The sequence below is a fragment of the Vicia villosa genome, unplaced genomic scaffold, assembly GCF_029867415.1.
Source record: "Vicia villosa cultivar HV-30 ecotype Madison, WI unplaced genomic scaffold, Vvil1.0 ctg.004911F_1_1, whole genome shotgun sequence".
In the NCBI taxonomy this organism is placed as follows: Eukaryota; Viridiplantae; Streptophyta; class Magnoliopsida; order Fabales; family Fabaceae; genus Vicia; species Vicia villosa.
In genome coordinates, this window is record NW_026706539.1 from 50,081 (window position 1) to 71,371 (window position 21,291).

The 21,291-nt window shown below is 36.4% G+C and overlaps 1 long non-coding RNA gene across 1 annotated transcript; it reads right to left on the minus strand.

The window, feature by feature from the left end:
* Positions 1–5,728: 5,728 nt before the first annotated feature.
* LOC131642381 (uncharacterized) lies at positions 5,729–6,590 on the minus strand. The gene is made up of 3 exons (XR_009295867.1): positions 6,498–6,590; positions 6,261–6,383; positions 5,729–6,145 (listed from the first exon to the last, which is right to left on the minus strand). It is a non-coding gene; the product is annotated as an uncharacterized LOC131642381 (long non-coding RNA).
* Positions 6,591–21,291: the final 14,701 nt, after the last annotated feature.

Sequence of the window (21,291 nt, forward strand, 5' to 3'; positions counted from 1 at the left end):
CAGCAAGATGAAACTGGTAAGAAGGAGCATGCCATCTATTACTTGAGTAAGAAATTCACAGACTGTGAGTCTCGTTACTCCATGCTCGAAAAAACATGTTGTGCTTTGGCTTGGGCTTCAAAACGTCTCCGCCAGTACATGATCAACAATACTACTTGGTTAATCTCTATGTCTTTGAAAAGCCTGCATTAACAGGAAGGATTGCCCGATGGCAAATGCTGTTATCTGAATATGACATTGAATACCGTGCTCAAAAAGCGGTCAAAGGAAGCATTCTCGCCGATCATTTGGCGCATCAACCAATTAATGAATATCAATCTCTCAAGTTTGACTTTCCTGATGAAGATGTCTTGTACTTGAAAATGAAAGATTGTGACGAACCATTACCTGAAGAAGGTCCTGAGCCTGGATCAAGATGGGGCCTAATTTTTGATGGAGCAGTAAACGCTTTTGGCAATGGAATTGGGGCAATCATCATCACTCCCAAGGGTACTCATATCCCGTTCTCCGCCAGACTACTATTTGACTGCACCAACAACATCGCAGAATATGAAGCTTGTATTATGGGTCTCGAAGAAGCTATTGACTTAAGGATCAAGATCCTCGACATATATGGAGACTCAGCTCTCGTGATCAACCAAATCAAAGACAAATGGGAAACTTACCACCCTGGCTTGATTCCTTACAGAGATTATGCAAGACGTCTTCTGACTTTCTTTAACAAGGTTGAATTGCATCATATACCTCGAGATCAGAATCGAATGGCAGACGCCTTGGCTACTCTATCTTCCATGTTCAAAGTCAGTCACTGGAATGATGTGCCTAAAGTCAGAATCACGCGCCTTGAAAGGCCCGCCTATGTGTTTGCAACCGAAGCAGTCATCGATGATAAACCGTGGTTCCACGACATCAAACGCTTCTTTCAAACTCAAGAGTACCCGCTTGGGGCATCAAACAAAGATAAGAAAACTCTAAGGAGACTTTCTGGCAGTTTCTTCTTAAACGGAGATGTGCTATACAAAAGAAATTTCGACATGGTTTTGCTCAGATGCGTGGACAGACACGAAGCAGACATGTTAATGCATGAAGTGCATGAAGGGTCCTTTGGAACTCATTCAAATGGGCATGCAATGTCCAAAAAGATCTTAAGAGCAGGATACTATTGGTTGACAATGGAATCTGATTGTTACAAACACGTGAAGAGATGTCACAAGTGCCAGATCTACGCAGATAAGATCCATGTGCCACCGACTCTACTCAACGTTCTCTCATCTCCATGGCCTTTCTCCATGTGGGGTATTGACATGATTGGAATGATCGAACCAAAAGCTTCAAACGGTCATCATTTCATCTTAGCGGCTATTGATTACTTCACCAAGTGGGTCGAAGCAGCATCTTATGCCAACGTTACAAGACAAGTGGTTGTGAGGTTTATCAAGAACAACATCATTTGCCGATATGGTGTTCCCAGCAAGATCATTACTGACAATGGTTCAAACTTGAACAACAAGATGATGAAAGAATTGTGTGAGGAATTCAAGATTGAGCAACATAATTCTTCTCCTTACAGACCAAAAATGAACGGCGCCGTCGAAGCTGCCAACAAGAACATTAAGAAGATCGTCCAGAAAATGGTCGTCACTTACAAAGACTGGCATGAAATGCTGCCATTTGCTTTACATGGATACCGTACTTCAGTGCGTACTTCAACAGGGGAAACTCCCTTTTCTCTAGTATACGGCATGGAAGCTGTGCTCCCCGTAGAAGTTGAAATCCCATCAATGAGAGTCCTCATGGAGACTAAGTTATCAGAGGCTGAATGGTGTCAAAACAGATACGATCAGTTGAACTTAATCGAAGAAAAACGTATGGCTGCTCTATGCCATGGACAGTTATACCAAGCAAGGATGAAACAAGCCTTCAACAAAAAGGTTCGAACTCGTGAATTTCAAGAAGGCGACCTCGTGCTTAAAAAGATCTTGTCTTTTCAACCAGATTCTAGGGGCAAATGGTCTCCTAATTATGAAGGCCCGTATGTTGTCAAAAGAACATTTTCTGGCGGCGCCATGATTCTTACAACCATGGATGGTGATGAACTACCGCATCCTGTGAATGCTGATGCAGTCAAGAAATACTTTGTCTAAAAAATACAAAAGAACAGCTCGGTAAGTCGAAAACCCGCAAAGGGCGACTTAGGCAAAAATGAGCGTCTCGGTGGACTGAAAACCCGAAAGGGCGGTCCAGGCAAAAATTAGAGACAATAAACAGAAAAAATGCATCCTGGTAGATTGAAAACCTGAAAGGGCAATCTAGGCAAAAATTAGGGATTCATGACAAAGTAACTGCATCAGTCCATACTTCGTCACCTGAGGAGTCTTTTTCATCAAAGGATCTTCAATCAAATCATCGCCAATCTGAAGCGACAAGCACAGTTGGAACTCAAAGTTGTTAGGGGATAGTGGTTATTGCTTTCAATGTAGCCTTTTCCGCATAAATTACCATTTCCAACTTTTGTAAATACTCTATGGAATCACGCCTTTAGCTGATTACCATCCTATTAAATAAATTTGAGCCTTGTGCCCATTTGTTTGCAATCTTTAATTTCTTTCAGCTTGCAAAATGACGCTTTAATTGTGTTATTCACTTTTGAAACAAAAAAGAAAAAATAAGTTTTAAATGAATTTACTTCACTTTTCTTTTTCAAAATAAAAGCGAAACTTTCCTTTGAGTTGTGAACAACGGAAGGAACATCAGCAGTCGTCTCCACAAGATGAACAAAAGGATTCTCCCTGAAAAATTGTTGAGACAACGGTATTCTTGTCCCAGAAAAGAATTCTTGAAGCAATTATCCCTCGAGGTAAAGAAGCTCTTCTATCCCCAGCGAAGAAGCTCTTTTATCCCCAGTGAAGAAGATTTTCCATCTCCAGTGAAACGGTTCTTCCATCCAAATAATAAAAGATGCTTATCTTCCCCAGAGAAGTTGAGAGCATGCAACACCATTCACCACCTGTGTTATCTACACCGTGTTGAAGAACATTTGCCAAGTATCTGTTTGTATTGCGACGTCGGTCCTTCTCCAGTATATACTTCATTGTCTGTCAGTATTGTCAGTATGCATGCTACATTCATGACATTCATCATTCATACATATTTGCATCATTTATGCATTCTCGCATTTTTCAATGTTTGCTATAAAATCACTTGTTCAGGATATATCTATCCCAAAAAAAAAAAAGAAGAAAAAAAGAAGAAAGAAAAAGAAAAAACAAGTATGGGCGTGTCATCTCTCCAGTAGGTTGTCACCCATAAGCAGAAATAACATCCTTTCTTTCTCCAGTTCCCCACTGAGATCATTCCTCGTGGAAGAAGGTTGCTTTAGTTTTCTCCTCTCAAAACAAAGGAGAAAATCCCCAGTTGAGTTCATTCCTCATGGGTACAAAGTCTTGTTTGACTGTCTCTTTCCAATTCATTCTTGGTTAGAACCTTGTCTTTACCAGAGATTCAAAATACCAATTCCTCAAACAGAATCGTGAAGAATAGACAATAAGTAATAGCCTCGTCATCTGAGCAGCTTATGTCTCTTTCAAAAGTTTTTTCTTCTCAAGGAAATCAATCATGAAGACCATTTGACGATCAGGGCCTTATTACTGTTCACAAGGCTGAATAACCAGTAATTTCCCTAGCAAAGTCTCCAGGATCATTTTATCACTCGGCTGATAATTGATCATGTCTTCAAAACCACTATCACGAGGCTGGTAGTCGGTAACCTTTTGTTCTGGTTATATTATTAACATGTCTATCACAAGGCTGATAGTCGGTAATATTAACCGAACCTTTGAAACTATTTTTACCTTGTCAAGTCTATCACCATGCTGATAGTCGGTAATACAGTTTCATACCTTTCACCTTCGCATTATTAAACAAGTCTATCACCATGCTGATAGTCGGTAACACAGTTTCATACCTTTCACCTTCGCATTATTAAACAAGTCTATCCCCATGCTGATAGTCGATAATGTCGATAGGTAAGCTTTTCTTACAAAGCTATCATTCCCCGGTGAAGCATACACTTGCTTTCCTGAAAAACGGATTCTCTTCCTAAAATGGATTGAGGCATCCTCCCCGATCTCTTTTCCCCAGCGGAGTCAGTTCCTGATATTCCCTCGGTAAAGATATCCTTGCATCATTCGCAATTTTGGTATCTTAGGTCCAAAATTCGCGTCTTCTGATATTTAAGTCTCTTCCACCCTATCAAAACGAAGATTTTCAATCTTCATGTCTCAGGTTGAAGAAACTTAAATAGGGGCATCTGTCATACCCCAATTTTTGACCTAAGATACCACCTCATATCATTGCATATGCATCATTTGCATCTCTAACAAATTGCATAGCTTGTGTTTGCTACTTGTGACTCAGCAGGATTTAATCAAGAAATCACTCATCAGTACAAGTAACAATCAATTAGGGTTTTGTTCTCCCTTCATCTCAAAAGAACCATCTTCATCAACAATCAACATTTGGTCCTCAGAGATTCACTTCAACAAGCTCAACAGCTTTGAATCGACTGAATTAGGGTTTTGCCTGAAGATAGCATACTCCTGACTTTTGCTCAGAATTTGACCTAATGACTTGGGACATGATATCAAGACCTCAAGTGCATCATTTTGACCTAATCCATTGGCTCATAACATCTCCTACACAAAGATTGATCAGACAAATTCTCAGATCAGGGTTTTGAACTATCAGGGACTAAAATCAGGGATCACATTTGGGAAACCCTAAAAATCCCCAGGAAATTAATCAAAGGTTTCAATCATCTTCTAATAATCCCTATGACAACATCCAATGGAAATTATGTCTCAATTCAAGATCCACAGTCATCAATCAACATCTGGTCCTCAAAAATCCATTTCAACAAGCTCAAAAGCTTTGAATCGAACAAATTAGGATTGTTCATTCACTCATTCTTTGCAAGATAATTTCGTGTTCATGGCGGTTTTCCACTTTTTATGCGCCATTTCCAATTGGTTGATTTAAGAGACTTGCTTGGAATTTATTTCATGGTTTTTTTTGACTCATGGATTGCTCATGGTGAAGATTTGAATCATATGAATTATTTGACCATTCATGGGAATTTCATCGAAGTTGCAAAGAAAATGACCATTGTTGGAAAATTATTTCAAAAAATGATTCAAGATCATGGATTCAAGAATTTTAGTTCAAGATCATTTCAAATTCATGATGCAATAATATGTTTCAAGACTTGAAATTCAAAAGTTCACTACTTCAAGGATATTCTACCAATTCCTTTCAAAAAAGGGTTCATTCAAATTTTCAACATTCAAAAGGAATTCAAATTCAATTCAAGATCATTCAAGAATAGTAACTTCATTCAAGTTCTAACAAGAAATTCAAGCATTCACAAATGATATTTTTTTACATGGAACAAATGAATTACAAATGAAGGGACTTTATTTAAAATTCAAGAATTACAAAGTTTCATTCATACAAAGTTGGAATTACAAGGAAAAGAAAAATAAAACTTCAAAGACATTCTTGAATTCTTCAATTTTCAAAGTCTTCATTCTTCAAGTTCAAGATTCTTCATTCTTTCTTCAAGAGTTCTCATGTGACATGAAAAAGAAAACAAAAGAGGGGTGAAATTAGCAAAAGTCAAAAAAAAAGCCAAAGAGAGATTTTTATGTCATAAAATTATGCAACTTAGAGATATCATAAAATGACATAAAAATTTACACACATGGCTTATATCATGAAAAATATCTTTGCATAAGAATATTCTTATTCTTATTTTTTATTCTTGCAATGATGAAGAATATATTCTTTTTCTTATCTTGCAATGATTGAAACTTGCCATTCAAGTTTACCAAATGCCAAACACTCCCTTAACTTTTCCTATAAATAGAAGGCCTCACTTCATTGCAAATCACACCAAAGCAACCTTAACTACTTGCTTTTTTCACTCCTCCCTTTTCTCTCATAATTTTCAAAGTTTCTTAGTTCCATAGTTGGAAAAGGGGTGAAGAAGTAGTTCATACCTTAGTGGAGAGCAACAACTTGAAGTTGCATCTTCAAGTCTCCCTAATATCCAAAAAGAGGTGTTGTGGCATCACCTTCATCAAAGAGCCTACAACAAAAAAAAAAGAAGAGGTTGTTAGTAACAATTCAAAGTTGTTTCATCATCAACAACCACACGTTTCAATTCAACAAACCGCAAGGAGGGAGAAAAGAGAGCAACTCACGGTTTTGTTCATCTTCATACCACCTTCAATCAAACTTTCTGCAGCAACAATTTTCAACAAAAATTCAGCATAACAACAACATAACAGTTCATCCGTCCATCACGGTTCAGCATCACAACAATTCTGAAATAGTAGCAGCAAGAATTCTGAACAACACAACAATTTCACAAGCACCAATTCAAAATTCAACAACAGATCCTAATCTATCAAATTTCCAGAAGCAGAATAAACACATACCTCAACACTGTGCCGGTGAAAATCTCCTCGCCATAGGTAAGTTAATTCGGCTCTTGCTCTTAATATTGTTATTACTGTGAACTTTAGTTTTCCTGTAACACAAAAAATCACCAGAAACACATAAAGCATGAATTATTATTGCTATAACTGAAAACGCAGAAAAAATCATTCTAAATTTTCTCTGGAAATCAAGCTTAATACACCAGACAATCAACTTCAACATTTCAACAGATTCATTATAAAATCGCACAGAACCATGTTCTTATGTTTGTTTGAGTCTGAATATGAATAATTGTGGAGGTGAGTTTTCAGTTTAACTGAATGATTAAGAGCTGAGAGAAACATACCCAGATTTTCGTTCTTGTTTCTCCTCCATGGCCGCCGTCAAACCGAGAGTGAGAGTGATTGAAAGAGAGACAATAGCGATTGAGAACCGAGGGCGGGTCTGAGTTCGCCATTGTTGTTGATCAAGAGAACCGAGAGAGAGATGTTATTGTTGTTGACGTTCACGGCAAAGGGAGAGACGGAGGTTGCCGCAGTTTGTTGTTGTTCATCGAGAGAAATCGAGGGAGAGTGTAAGATTTGTGTTGTTGTTGATTCGGTGTGGGAGGAGGAGAGAGTTAATTTCTTTTTCTCTTCTCTGAGTATTTTCTTTTTTTCAGAATCGTGAAAAGAGGGAAGAGGGGAGGCGCTGCCTCTTATCTTTGAGATAGGGTTTCAAAAAGAAACAGCCCATGTGATAACTAGCTGGGTGGATCCGGGTTCCATCTGACCCGACCCGGTCCGGCCCAGTTTGCTTTTTATTTTATTTCAGTTCTCTCCAATTGAGCCTACACCTCCAATCTGATTTTAATACCTCCTGGCCCAATCTTCTCTTTTTCTTATTTATATTTTAATTTCCTTTTAGTTTCTTTTTATTTTCATAGAAAAAAGACTTAGTATTTTATTTTAATATAGGATTTTATTTTTCTTTTCTAATCCTTATTAAAAAATCCAAAAAAAATATATTAGATGCATATTTAAGTTTATGTTTCTAATTATTTTCTTCTTTCATGAAAAATCACAAAAAATATCTTCTTTTAGAATTAATTTTATTTGAATTTGATATTTTCATATTATTTTGTGTAGTTAATCATTTAAATTTTGATTTGATTACTGTTGCACATTACTGGAATTTTCTAACTTCATCCGAGACTTCGAGATTATTTCTCCGTTGTCTTTTGGATTTGTCTGTTTTGTTTGGTCTTCCATTTGCTGTAGGAGTTCTTAAACAATTACTGGAAGATCATAAAATGCCGTAAGTTGTGAGCTTATTTGACGTTCTATTCTGCTGGTGTGGATGCTTAATATCTGTTGAGGTCATAAATTATTCCAAGCATATCACTTGAGGATCACGGTAACACCTCAAACTCAGAAATCCAAATTTCTCATTCTTCGAGGTAAGCCTAAAACTCAATCAACTGTTTTCACAACAGTAATCAATTCACTTTCAAATCATTTCAACTCATTTTCAAAACAAGTGGGGCCTCTCGAATATTAGAGAGTATAAGTCCCTTTTCTTTTTCTTTATACAGTTTTTTAAACAGAAAACTTTTTCCAAAAAACTTCCAAACAGTTTTTAAAACAATAAATCTCACATCTTTTTTTTCAAATCCATCCACCCTGTTTTATGAAAATAAAACAGGGGCCTCTCGAATATTAGAGAGTATAAGACCCACTCCTTTTTCCTTTTATACAGTTTTTCTTTGTACAGAAAACTTTTTCAAAACAAAAACTTTCAAACAGTTTTTCAAACAACGCGTCTGTAAATAAAACAATCAACCATGTTTTATAAAATATACCATGGGCCTCCATGTAGGTATAAGCCCCAAGCCCTTTTGTACATACCCACTCAAGTACATGAAATTAGGTATTTCATTGTACGCCTTTTGTACATATCTCAATGTGTTTTTAACTTTGAATAACAAACCAAAAATGAAGGTTTCTTTAAATCTTCCCAAAAATACCATGGGCCTCCATGTAGGTATAAGTCCCAAGCCCCTTTGTAAATACCTGTTTACATAGCTTTGAATAAACTCAAGTGGACTTCTCCCCGAGTGTGAGTCCCGAGCCCTGTGTATACAAATGGATCATGCTTACAGGTATATTTCCTTCATAAACTCCATTATATACACACACTTTGTCATATATGTATAACTGTTCATATCTGTTCATGTACTTGTTCACATTTGTTCGTACTTGTTCATACTTGTGATTGTGTTATATGCTTGTTCAACTTAGTACAACACTAGGTTCCCCATAGCCTCCTATTGGGCTTCGTACAAAGAATCTCCACTAGTTTAGGTTAGGACATAGAGTATGGTTTCCCGGTGAAATCGCTCTAAGAGCTCAAACCAACTATACCATGCCTCCCCTTGGGCTTTGTACAAACGAGTGACCCTCCCATAGCCTCCTCTTGGGCTTACAATGCAAGGACCCTGGATTGTCCCTCCCATAGCCTCCTCTTGGGCTTACAATGCAAGGACCCTCGGATAGCCTCCTCTTGGGCTTCGTACAAGGACCCACGGGCTTCTTATAAGCATCCCCAATATCCAAAACAAATACCCTAGGAGATTAGACATTTTTCATCTCTATGCTAGGAGTATCTCTTCTATATCATCACAAACAATCAATCAATCAATCAAACTTCTTTTTGCCACAAGGCTGGCTAATCAATCAAACTGTTTTACCACCGTACTGGATGATTAATCAAAGTTTTTGTCACAAGGCTGACTTCATTGAAACTTTTGCCACAAGGCTGGCTGATTAATCAAAGTTTTTGTCACAAGGCTGACTTCATTGAAACTTTTGCCACAAGGCTGGTTAAACAAACAAAAACATCTTTATCATTCTAAGCACCCTAAGTGGCATGGCCCCGGGCTTATAATGAAAAGATTTTCAAACAAAAATCAAACAGATGTATGTGATGATATAGATTAGATACATCTAGCATTTAGACGACATTTGTCTATTTTTCTTTGCTTCCACTAGCATAAGTGGGAACTACGATTGCTCTGACTTTCTCAACATCCCTTTGAGAATACGTAGGCACAAGGTCGATCCTTGGCGAGCAAAACAAAACACAAAAAAAACCATTCAAACCTTAGCACCCGTAGACCCCGAGCTACAGATGCTCTGATTCCCTCTAAGGGATATGTATGCAGAGGATCGCGATGATCTTTGCGAGCATAATCAAACAAACACCTTAGGTCCCACCTATTTCACAAGAACCTCTCAATAACATGGAATGAAAAACAAAGCAAAGAAACCTATAGAGTACTATAGATACGTTGGGTGCTAATACCTTCCCTTCGTATAACCAACCCTCTTACCCGGAATCTCTCCCCCACTTTTTAGGTTATTGCAGCTTTTTTCCTTTTCCTACTTTGGAAACAATAAAAAGTTTGGTCGGTACAAAAGAAAAATCATTTTTTGAGCACTCGAGCCCAAAGAAGGCATCAGGTGTCTCATCCACAAAAAAGAGGAACAAAACGATTTTTCGCCCGCGACACATAGGACTGGAGAACATCACGAAGATGGGGATGGGTACAAATAAACTTTGAGCCTTTATCTTTTGTTTCTTTAAACCGTGAACCAGGCCACGTTACAACCCTTAAAAGTCCTAACTGAAGCATGGTTAGTTCGAAAGCATGTCGTCACCAAAGGTATCCCGACTCCTTAAGGTCTACTATAACTCTTGAGTTGATATCACTTTCTTACAAAAAAAAAACTTTGTTTTACTCAAAAAATGTTTTTAAACTTTCAAGACAGACATATGCATTCGCATCTTATGAATTTCATTATAAAGTACACTTGCCTATGTAGATTCAAATGTTTAAACATCAGGGAGAAGTTGCATGGGGCATGGCTAATGGCTAAAAAAAATCCTACTGACTGACGAAGTAGCTTTTAAAAGCTTGTCAAAAAAAAAAAGAAACATCTCTTACGCATGACTGGGATGGCTAATGTGTACACATGGCATAACTCGTCATTATACCATTTACATGGGGCAATCTAATCAAGATCCATGAAATCTCTCAAAGACGCTGAATAGCCCATGGGGCAAGCCCATTACTTAGGGGCACGTTGCAAAGGTCACTCACTAGCAGATGGTGTCAATGCCACTCTCACATCCTTTCCAGGAACCTTTATAGGATATTTATCAATCTGTCCATATAGTCTTCTTTAAGACATGTTCAAATACTTCTTACCCTTTTCAGGAGCCTTTTTCAGACAGTCTTTTAATGACCCACCTTCTTATCCTTTCTATTTTCAAACCCTTTCAGACAGTCTTCTCTAAGACATATTCCTTTCTAAGAACCTTTTCTAGGTAGTCTTCTGTAAGACATCTCTTAACTTTTTCAGTTAGTCTTTTGTAGACATATTCAAACTTCTCTTATGCTTCCAAAAACCTTGTCAAACTTTGTTTAAAGTATGGAGTCTTCTCTAAGACAGTTCACCATCCTTTCTAGGGTGATCTTCTTCAAGATGTTTTTCCTCAGGTTTGTTTAAAACCCCACATTCCTTAAAAACGGTCTCTATCCTCTATAGGAATATTTTGACCCTCGGCACAAACGTATCCCTTCGAGCTTTGTTTAAAGCGCAGTCTTGTTTAAGACAATTTCCCATTCTTTCCAAGGACCTCTTCAGGTAATCTTGTAGAAGACATCATCTCATTCTGAGTGCTCAGCAAAATTACTGTCCATTGGGCGCAACCGAAACGCAGGATTCATTCTGAAAAGCATCTGCTTCACATTCAAATCAACACTTACAATCAAGAATCCTATTGACTAGGGGCATATCTTTCAAGAATTCAAACACAAGGAGCATTGTTGCGTAACTGATCTTCCCACGCTTGTACTATTTACGACCTACAATGTGGGATCGGCATACATACATAATTCTCATTTATTTTGAGAATCTCGTTACGTGACACATGCATCATAACATTGCATACAACTAACGCTGCCTTTTCAGGTCACTTCATAATCAAAAGGATGTTATCATCAAATTACAGTGCAAATACGATCGTATCAACGATTCAATGTCAACGCGCACAGATACAATTCTAATACCTCATTCCAAGTCTTTCTTCAAAGGCAATCCAGAAGCAATCTAAGAATTTCTCACCTCTCCAGGTAGTCTTGTCCAAGACAATTATCCTAACCTTTCCAAGCAGTCTGGTGTAAGACGTATCCTGACCTTTCTAGGTAGTTTTGTTTAAAACGTCTTATGTCCTCTATAGGAACCTTTCTAGGTAGTTTTGTTTAAAATGTTTCATGTCCTTTATAGGAACCTTTCTAGGTAGTTTTGTTTAAAACCTATTATGTCCTCTATAGGAACCTTTCTAGGTAGTTTTGTTTAAAAACGTATTATGTCCTCTATAGGAACCTTTCTAGGTAGTTTTGTTTAAAACATGCCATATCCTTTATAGGAACCTTTATAGGTAGTTTTGTTTAAAACATATCATGCCCTTTATAGGAACCTTTATAGGTAGTTTTGTTTAAAACATATCGTTCCCTTTATAGGAATCTTTCTAGATAGTTTTGTTTAAAACATATCATGCCCTTTATAGGAACCTTTATAGGTAGTTTTGTTTAAAACATATCGTTCCCTTTATAGGAATCTTTCTAGATAGTTTTGTTTAAAACGTATCGTTCCCTTTATAGGAACCTCTCTAGGTAAGTCTTGTTTAAGATATCCCGTATCCTATCTAAGAGCCTTTCCAGGAGAGTCTTGTGTAAGACGTATCACACCATTTCCAAAAACTGTTCTAGGCTAGTCTTGTTTAGGACATATCATTCCTTTTCTAGGTAATCTTCTTAAAGACATGTATCCAATCCCTCCCTATCCTCTCCAGGAGCCTCTATAGGTCAGTCTTGTTTGAGACATATCCAAGTTAACCTTATAGTCTTATTTAAGGCGCATCGTATCATTCCCGAGAACCTTTCTAGGTTAGTCCTGTTTAAGACGTACCGTAACCTATCTAGGTAGTCCTGTTCAAGACGTTTCATATCCTTTTAGGAGCCTTTCTAGGTGAGTCTTATTTAAGACATATCATGCCTTTCTAGGTAGCCTTCTTAAAAATGTTTATCCATTCTTTTCTAAGACACGCTTAGTTCTTTTAAAGAACTCCTCAGTTAGTCTTCTCCAAGACATTCTTCCTAAGCATTGTTCAAAGCCTAAGCTTATTCGCATCAACTTTCGACATACCCTATTCAGGAACCTCTTCAGGTAGTCTTATGCAAGACATTACTCCCTCTCTCCTCAGATACAATCAAATGATCCAGGTCTGAAAAGCATATGCTTTAGACAAGTATCCTGCCAGGCAAAGGGGTGGCATCTATAAGCCCATCTCCCACAGAACTCTTTCCCTACGCAAGCAAATTTCAGGGCATTTCAGTGTCCAATCATCTTCTACCTCTTCAGGTTCAAGAAGATTGAACAGGGGCAGCTGTCATACCCCAAAATTTGCCTTCCATGTTTCATTCACAATGATTCAAAGTTCAAGATTCAGTCCCAAAGATTACTCATTCAAAAGTCCAGATGATCCACAGTCAACTGGTTTGACCTAAAAAGTCAACCGTAATCAGAGCATAGTCAAAGCCTCCCAATTTTGGTCAACATCAAGTATGTGAAGTATAACCATCATTTGATCAAGGATTGATCATGATTCCATTAATAGAAACTCAGAGATGAACAAATACAAAAAGGTTCAAATTAGGGTTTCTTAGGAGAAAGTTAACCCAACTTTGACTGGGCATAACTTTCACATGGAACATCAAAAATTCCCCACTCAAAGCCTATTTTGAAGGAAATTGGATCCTCTACAACTTTGTCTCTCACAAGCCAGGGCTAGAAATGATTCATTTGAGAGATACAATGCAAAAGATTACAGGTCATTTTCAGGCATCCTTCAAAAGCAGTTTTTGTCAAAGAGGATATGATCAAGATAAAAGCTCCAAATGAAAAATATGTTCCAAAGTGGCTTGTAGAGGACACTTTGAGGTTTCCAAAAAGTCCTAGAACTCCCTCATAGCTTAAAAATTGAGTGAGATATGCTTGATCAAAGTTGGGTGATTTTTGGAGGCAAAGTGTGAAATAAGAAGGTTCAAATTGGAAAATTTTGCAAATGGGCCTATGGTATTATGATACAAACTTGGTCCACAAGTCATTAGCATGCCCAAAACAAAATGCCATGAATTTTAACCTTTTATTTGATTTTATATAATTTTTATTTCATTTAAAAATGATTTAAAGTGATATAATGGAAAAGAAAATCAAATATTGAGTTAAAGGATTCACATTAGCCAATTCCAATTAGCATTTATTGCATATTGTCAACACAATTTCGTGCTAGCAAGATTGGAAAAGAGTGAATCATATTTTGGCCAAAATAGCAAGTTTCCATTAAAGTTTCAAATCAAATTTTTCCAATTTTGCAAGAGTGGATTCAAGGGGCCTTGGGCTTCAAGTTTTGACCTAATACATTCTCTATAAGTAGAATAGACAAACCACACGAATAGGGGTTGAAAATCTGGGGCAGAGGAGTGTATGCAAGAACTCAAAAATTCATCAAGAAACTCCAATTCGGTTTTGAAGAATTAAACTATAGCAAGGAGATTTAAGGAGTGCAAATCGTTCCTTGAAGGATTCTGAAGGTATTGGGATCATCACGCTTCATCAGCAACCCCAGATTAACCTCCGATCGACTAAGGTATGTAATTTTAAAAACTGGATCGATTGGACTGTTGCACGCATTCTCATAGACTTTTGATGCTATATTATGATTGCTATTGATGCTGTGAATGTTTGTGAACCGTTAATTAAGTTTCTGGGCATGTTTGGTAAGGATCACCATTGTTAGCCGATTTAGGGTTCTTAGTTGCGAATTGGGGGGTTTTTGTTAGGGTCAAAATTAGATTAAATTAGGGCCATAGTTTGATTCGCAGGGTTCAGACGAAGGATCTGGTTAGGTCACGAAAATTTTATATGCGTATATGTTTGATTCGCTATTTTCTATGTTTGGTTTGCTACGGACAAAAGCATAGCTATTTCGTAGCTATTTTTTCTGGAATTTACAGGTTGAATGAAGAAGATGATGGCGTGGCATCATGAGATTGGATGTTTTAAATTTTCGCGCGCGTTCTCTTGGTCATTCATTTGTTTCTTATATAATTGTTTGAGTGCGTTTGGTTAACGCGTAATATCCGTAGCTGGGTTGGTGAGCGAAGCATATGTGAAACGGAGGGACGAGGGTTCGAATCCTCGCTCCCCCATATATTTTTTCTGGAATTTACAATTCTTGATCCCGTGTGTCTATGTTCCTATGGCTCACCATGTACCCTCAGATCTGGGCCTTCAATCCAATCATCCCCTAGATCTAACGCCCTGGGATCAATACCCATACCATAAGCCCTCAACTTAGCCACACAGAATTACAATCCCTAACAACTAAATATTTTTAATTATTTATTTTGTTTTAATTAAAATACCTTTTAATATATATTAATTGTATAATAATTATTTTTATAAATAAATTATTATGTGATATTTATATTAAAATGTCAATTTGTTGTTCGTGCCGATTAAATCGATTAATCGCTGTGGTCAACAATGATTTTAATTAAAATTCTATTTAATTAAAATGCAATTAAATTATATTCGATTAAATGGTTGCAACTATCTTATTAGTTGTGATGATTAATTTTTTTTTCTAACTTCAAATTTGTTATTCTTTTTAATCGAATCAATCGATTGCGAGGGGTAACAATGCAAATCAATTCATAATTATTAAAAAATACCATAATTCGTTATCAGTGAAAATCAAATCAATTGATTAAAATTGGTAACGATACAACTTCAAATCTGTTAACTATGGCGATTGAATCTATTGATCGTCGCGGTTAATAGTGCTAAATAAAATCAGGGTTGTACGCCCAAATCTAAAACATTCAGAATACTTCAAATCAAACTACGGATTTTCATCCTTTTCGACAAGGCAACTCAAAATGTCTTTCAAATCACGAACTACGATAGGCCATTCAAAAAGCCTTCAAAACAAATTCAAATACATTCAATTCAACTCTAAGGCGTACAATCCTGTGCCCGAACTATGTTGACTCTGATTCTCCCTAAGGAGATACGTAGGCACTTGGATAACCAAGGCGAGTCCCCTTCCCAAAAATCTCAATTTTCCCCCTTCTCATTTCCTTAGCTATTAACCTCTGTAATTTTGCTATAAACCTTTACCTTAGATTCAAAGCCATAGGAAAGGGTTGAGGGTGCCTAACACCTTCCCTCGACCTGAATATCGTATCTTACCCTGATCTCTATACTGCGTAGGGTTTCCTATTCGCCCTTCAGAATAGGTGGCGACTCTAAATCTATATTTTTTAGGGCAGGTTGCTACAGCTGGCGACTCTGCTGGGGACAACTTAATAGTGAATACTATGCTCCTATAGGTTTTAGGTTTTGGCAGGGTTTAGGTTTGACAACTTTTTAGGGTTTGGCTAATTCGCCTTTTTTAGGGTTTGTAATTATTTTTTTAAAAAAAAATTTGTTTATTTGTTTTTTATCTAAAAAATATTTAATTGTTTATAATATGTTTATATTTAATTATTTATGTTAATATATTTATATCTAATTGCCTGTTGTTATATTTTTATATGCATTGCTGGTATTTTCTATGTTGTGTTAAACCCTAAGTGTGGGAGTTAACTTTGAGATCAATAGGGGAGCATGAATCGTGTAACACCCCATTTCTACCCGGCAAATATACATAAATCAGAGTTTTTTTTTTTCAAAATTTCTCAATAAACAAATGAGGCGTCACATAATCAAAACAAAACAAATCACCTCGTCGCATAAAGCGGATACATAGCACCTTTGAAATAGAATAACTTATTTTATTAAAACACAGCGGAATCACTTAAGAATGTATTCAATAAAATATCTTCAGTTAACTTAACATTTTGTCCAACCAAAATGAAACAATTAAATAGAAACATCAATAATAGTATAAATCGTTCCCCCCCAGAGTGCTACGTATCAGAGCGACAACCGACTCGAGTAACGGCAACTAAATCTTCATACTTGAATACCTGCACGTTGCCAATATAAAGGCAACGGCGAAACAAGAGAAAAGGGTGAGATATCAAATCATATAAGTGGGCATATGATAAATTGCATGCTAGGATTCAGACATATAAAATCATCACATCACAAGTATCAATAGCTACTATACACATTATACTTCTACAGTTCATTAATCTCACATACTTTTCATCACACAACAAGTCATAATCATGTAAATAGTATCATCTAATAAATTTCACATATTCAAGTAAGCACAAAATTCAATAGTATAATACTCAAAAGATTCAATACTATTATCCCAAATATATACACAATCCATCATTATCACATATTCACACGTTTAACCAATTATATATCAAAACATCACCAATTTCAATTATCACATCTCATGTACACATGACAATCACATAAATGCATATATTCAAACATCACTTAACCTCAATGTGACTCAATGCAAGACATGTGACTCTATGCATGTGGTACCCAATGTGGACCCAAAGTTCCACCGCTTCCGATTCATATAGAATCTAGCCACGCTTCAGATCCGGACAAGATCAAAGCCACCAAATGTAAACATATAGTTTACCGCTTTCCGATTCACTCTAGAATCCAAGCCTCGCTTATGTTTCAAAGCAAACCACCTTTGTTTCAAGGCATCCATGATATGAATGTATGTACAATGTTAATCAAACATATGCAATTAAGATCATCTCTACCATCTTAATATTTAGCATATCACAATAATTCAACTCGATGAATTATCCACCAATTGTACACAACATTCATAACACATACATATCATTCACGTATAAAAGGCAAATTAATCAATTACGATTCACAAAATCCAATTAACACTAGTAACCATACTATCTCATGTTAATTCTCATTTTGCCAATTATATATGAACATACACATTTAAAATCAAGCAATTAATCATTAAAATTAATGCTATCCAACTAACCACAGAGAATCAATATTAGCACAACATCATGGCATATACATATATTATTCTCATCCTACATATTCAAGCCAAAACACAATTACGGACGAATCCTCAAAATATCGTAATTTACCGACAAACCGAATAATTGATCCAACTTCAAGTATATTCCAATCAATTAAACTCATTGCAATTAATTTAACTATTAATTTAACCAATTAATAATCACACTATATTAATTTAATTAACTTCTATTTCTACTCCATTTCCAATTTCTAGCATTCTATTGTTCAAGACCATTTTTATTGAAAAGAATATCACACTAGCTTTCTAACGCCTCGAACGGAGACTCAAACGGAGTTACGGTTCAAAAGATATGAACGGTTAAAGTTCCAATAAAAAAACAAACACCGACGTTATACACTGACAACTCTAAACATGTCAGAATTACTCAAAACAAATAAAAATATGACCTTTAATAATTCAAAACAACTCTGACAACTTATTATCGACTCTAACAACTCTATTGACAACTCTAACAACTCTATTGACAACTCTAACAACTCTATTGACAATTCTATTAAATTATTATAATTTATTTATAAAGAATATTTAAACCAAACACAATTTCAGTCGAATCGTAAAATATCACAATTTTAACAAAATAACACCACCATGTTAATCTACTAATTAAATTTAGCTACCACGTAAATTTTCATAAAATTCCGGACAACTAACTATATTACTTAGTTCGGCTATTCCGATCAAACGGGACTATTTTAGACTTCATTTAATTATATGCTACTGTTTCTTAACTCATTTTAGAATTGAAGTTCCTTTTTTAAATATATATATATAACTTAAATAACAGCATGAAGTATTGAAACTGAAACAACCTATAGTAACACTAGTACAGAAACAAAAACAAACAAGTGACCATTCTCCAATATGAATCACCCATTATTCTAAAGTACTATAGCCTAATCTATATATTATCAAATGAAATTCTATCATGGGGATCTTATCTTTAGACAATATTGAGTAACATTTGCCTTTTACGTTCAAATGAGTAATGAAATTGAAAGGCACTCATGTATGTATGTACCACCAAGTGTGAATGTAACCTATCTCATTATTAATCATAGTCATCATACAGTGATGACCGTCACTCAAAGAGAACATCCGTCATGGGCTGAATGAAGTGTCGTCTGTCACCATGGACCAGGAAGACAAGGCTCAACCTTCAAGAGCTTTTTCTCTTATATATTCCAATATTCCAGAATCAACGAACAACAACATTAACACCATTTTAACACAGCAAATTTTCAGCAACATGAATATTAACAGTTTCATAAATTCCAGCAGCATTTTTAACATAGCAAATGCAATAACCTAAACCCCTAATCCCCAACATACAAAGTTTCATAAGCCCCATTATAGGAAGAGAACCTCACCCTTACCTTATTCAATGCGAAGTCTCCGATTGCACTTCCGATTGAGCACCATGGATGGAAATCTCCAAGTTCATTCCTCCTCTCCTAGGCTTGCCTCTTTCTCTTCAAATTTTGTTCTCTCCCAAAATGATACACTCCACTTCTCAATCTCTAAAACCCTACTTTTATTATTCTATTTGGGCTTAGATTTTAACACCTCTTCTTCACAACCAATTTAGGCCCAAGAAGACTAATAAATCAAAATAACCAATATATCACTTTAAATAATATTTTGTCGATATAATAAATTCCGACTTGTAAATAATATTATTCTTAATATTATTTTCTGACTATCCGACTTCGATTTATATAATTCCAAATACGCCCTTAAATAACACCGACAATCCAAATTCGACTAAATCAAATATTTAAATCCTTCAATAATTTAATTAACCAATTTAATTAAATTTTGGGGTGTTACAAATCGCCTACGAGTCTCATTGATAACTCCACTCGGAGTGGGTTGAATATTCGGAAATGTCCAAAACGAGGCTTGACTTTGTTGAGGGCAGGACGGGATATTTGGCTGATCTCTCTGGGAAGCTACCCCAAAAATTCGAACCACATGGATAAAATGAGTTGTTCTAAAATCCGAAGAGACAAAAAATCTCGGAGGCTACGAACGACCCCATGAGACCTTCTAGAACCCTCCTATAAAAAGGTTGGCTCCCAAGAGCCGCTACGTCGAACCTATGAACTTATGTGATTATGTGCTATATGTATATATATGTGCTGATCATTATTTTTTTATTATTTCTTTTTTCCATTCATCATTCCTCATGTGCATTCTTGCATCACATCTTATAAAAAAAAAAGAAAGAAGAAAAAAGGATATCATGCATATCATGCATGGCATACACATCATTTTCATGACATTAAGAGAAGATTCCTCTTCTATCTCCAGAACAAGGGACCATTGGGAAGGATAACCTAACATCCCGACCATATTATCCAACAAGATTTCAGCAGAAGAGATCAATGGATCAGCAAAAGCAATAGGGTGGCCAACGCACCTGGAGGTCCAAGCCAAAACGATCATTCACTCCGTTGTACATGCCATTGTCTCAAGCCTTGCAACGCCTGCTCAGTCAGAACCTGGTAACTCTTCTACCTCCATACTCAGCTCCAGCTAACCCCGCTCATGGGTCCAAGCATCATGCTAGGTGCGCTTATCATTCAGATAGTCCTGGTCATGATACAGAGGATTGTGGGCCGTTGAAGCACAAGATCCAAGATTTGATTGAAGAAGGGCTCATTGAGTTCGAAGATCCTCACAAGTCTAACGCCATAGGTGGCTAGAAGAAGGATTTCTTAGATCATTAGCTTTGTTTTCATTCGCAATTTCTTTCCGTTTGTTTAAACATTAGTCTTACGACATATGCTATGTACTTTTCAAAAAATCATTAATGCATTGCTTACGTTTGTCTTGATTTATTCCTAGTGTTCTCACTATATTTAAAACTGTGTTTTTACTTGGTTTTCTTCTTTGTGATATTCAACTCTCGTTAAAGTCGTGCACCTTTAGAGGGAGAATGACGAAAACGATGCCACGATTTCATACATTACGCTTTCGAACAGACCGTGTTGACGATGTACAGGCATTGTTTCGATTCCCAAATAATGGAGATATAAGGATGTTAATCCCTTGTCAACCCTTTTGAGCCTAAAGAAGTAGGAGTTTTCCTTCATATAAAATAAAACCCTTAATACATAACCGGGGATAGGGTAGCTGCTCAGTTAACTTAATTATTCCAAGTTGTTCCTTTGAACATAATCACCGATGGTTCTCCGTCATCATTAAGTCCGGCAGTCAATGTCCGCAAAGAAAAAGAAAGCAATGCAAAGGCCTACTAAGTCAAAACCTATTAAGGAGACTTAGATAAAATTGGGGCATCCCGCTGACTGTAGTTTTAAAACGAACAGTTCAGGCAAAAGTTAGGGATAACAAAGTCGAAAAGAGGTCACCACATACCCTCACAAAAGAAAAGAAAGGAGGATGACTGCCTTTGCAAAATAAACTTCTGGTTTTTGAACCATCATAAATATCAATGTTATAATTCCCAAAGTCTTTTGGAGCCTAAACGCATAGTCAACTGAGCATAGGACTGGAGAACATCACGAAGATGGGGATGGGTACAAATAAACTTTGAGCCTTTATCTTTTGTTTCTTTAAACCGTGAACCAGGCCACGTTACAACCCTTAAAAGTCCTAACTGAAGCATGG